Source organism: Salvelinus fontinalis, unplaced genomic scaffold (genome assembly GCF_029448725.1).
Source record: "Salvelinus fontinalis isolate EN_2023a unplaced genomic scaffold, ASM2944872v1 scaffold_1375, whole genome shotgun sequence".
In the NCBI taxonomy this organism is placed as follows: domain Eukaryota; kingdom Metazoa; phylum Chordata; class Actinopteri; order Salmoniformes; family Salmonidae; genus Salvelinus; species Salvelinus fontinalis.
Genome location: NW_026601584.1, coordinates 41266 through 43688, shown reverse-complemented (window position 1 = coordinate 43688; position 2423 = coordinate 41266). Strand labels below are relative to the sequence as shown.

The 2423-nt window shown below is 43.8% G+C and overlaps 1 pseudogene; it reads right to left on the bottom strand.

Annotated features, from left to right (window-relative positions):
• Positions 1 to 51: 51 nt before the first annotated feature.
• Positions 52 to 2124, bottom strand: LOC129849148 (uncharacterized; annotated as a pseudogene).
• Positions 2125 to 2423: the final 299 nt, after the last annotated feature.

Genomic DNA, 2423 nt, shown 5'->3' with positions numbered 1-2423 from the left:
CATTTTGCTGGCTGGAGCTTTTTCTTCTCTTGGTTTATGTCATCTCTCAGCTGAATTTCCATCATGTTGGAGTTGTGTACACGCTTTCTTTTCCTCAATGTCCACTCTCCACTTTGTCCATTCGTCTTTACCTATGTACTCATTGTCACTATCCATTGTTCCCTCACTATCATAGTCACTCTCTGACCAGTCCAGGTCCTGTTCACCTTTGACCTTTGCTGCCTGGTCTGTCTGAGTGTCGTTAGTCTTTCCTTCAATTGCTAGTTGATCCTCGCCTGGGCCCTGAGTCTTAACCATTGCCGCTGCGAAAATGGAAAAATCTGAAAGAGATGACAAAGGTGTGAAAAGGTAAGTTTTCATTGATATCAGTGGAGTTCGCTACATTTAATGACAGATCAGTGATAATTTACATATGCTGTCAAACAACTGTATTTTTTACCTTTGCACGTTTCCGATTGGTCTTCCTGAGGATGCTGAGTCTCCCTCTGCTCCAGCAAGTATCCTGTCCTCCTTCTCCTCCTGACTCTCTAACTGTCCTTTGTCCTTTTGGTCATCCTTTTCTTTCTCTTGGTTGGATTTGACACCTCTGTGTCTTGGCTTTGACCCTCTTTTCTCTCACCCTCCTCTCTCTTTGGGTTGTTTTCTCTTTCTCAACGTTGTTGTCCGTATTGTCTTTGTCAACCATGCCTTTCTTCATGTTTGGTTTCCCACTCTTATCATCACATTCACTTCTTATCACATTTCTTCCTGTTCTCTCATCACTCTCAATATCTGTCTTTTCTTCAACCTCCTCCTCCTCATCCGTTTCCTTTATTTCTTCACTAATGTCCTCAGTGTCACTGTCGATTATTTCCTCAATCTCGCTGTAGTCACTCTCTGACCAGTCTATATCACCTGCCAGGTCGTTTTGAACTTTGACTTTTGCTGGTTGATCATTCTGACAGTAATTTGTAGCTACCTTCTCCTCAACAAGCATATTTTTATGCCCAGTTTTGCTATCGTCAGTCTTCGGACATTTATGACTTCCAAAGTGAAATTCCCAAACATCCAAGGCTGTCTTTTTTAGCTCTTTCATCCTCACTGTGTCTTCCACCCTCTTTCTTTCCTCCTTCTCCTCCATTGTGGTCTTCTCTGCATTCTGTCTTTCCATTTTTTTTATATTTTTTTTATTTCACCTTTATTTAACCAGGTAGGCTAGTTGCAACTGCAACCTGGCCAAGATAAAGCATAGCAGTGTGAACAGACAACAACACAGAGTTACACATGGAGTAAACAATAAACAAGTCAATAACGTAGTAGGGAAAAAAATAGAATCTATATACAATGTGTGCAAAAGGCATGAGGAAGTAGGCAATAAATCGAATAATTACAATTTAGCAGATTAACACTAGAGTGATAAATCATCAGATGATCATGTGCAAGTAGAGATACTGGTGTGCAAAAGAGCAGAAAAGTAAATAAATTAAAGCAGTATGGGGGGTGAGGTAGGTAAATTGGGTGGGCTATATACCGATGGACTATGTACAGCTGCAGCGATCGGTTAGCTGCTCAGATAGCAGATGTTTAAAGTTGTTGAGGGAGATAAAAGTCTCCAACTTCAGAGATTTTTGCAATTCGTTCCAGTCGCAGGCAGCAGAGAACTGGAAGGAAAGGCGTCCAAATGAGGTTTTGGCTTTAGGGATGAATAGTGAGATACACCTGCTGGAGCGCGTGCTACGGGTGGGTGTAGCCATCGTGACCAGTGAACTGAGATAAGGCGGTACTTTACCTAGCATTGCCTTGTAGATGACCTGGAGCCAGTGGGTCTGACGACGAACATGTAGCGAGGGCCAGCCGACTAGGGCATACAGGTCGCAGTGGGTGGGTCGTATAAGGTGCTTTAGTAACAAAACGGATGGCACTGTGATGAACTGTATCCAGTTTGCTGAGTAGAGTATTGGAAGCTATTTTGTAGATGACATCGCCGAAGTCGAGGATCGGTAGGATAGTCAGTTTTACTAGGGTAAGTTTGGCGGCGTGAGTGAAGGAGGCTTTGTTGCGAAATAGAAAGCCGACTCTAGATTTGATTTTGGATTGGAGATGTTTGATATGAGTCTGGAAGGAGAGTTTGCAGTCTAGCCAGACACCTAGGTATTTATAGATGTCTACATATTCTAGGTCGGAACCGTCCAGGGAGGTGATGCTAGTCGGGCGTGCGGGTGCAGGCAGCGAACGGTTGAAGAGCATGCATTTGCTTTTACTAGCGTTTAAGAGCAGTTGGAGGCCACGGAAGGAGTGTTGTATGGCATTGAAGCTCGTTTGGAGGTTAGATAGCACAGTGTCCAAGGAAGGGCCAGAAGTATACAGAATGGTGTCGTCTGCGTAGAGGTGGTCTCAGATCTCAGATGATACGAAGGAGAGGTTGAACAGGCTGGTAATAGGGG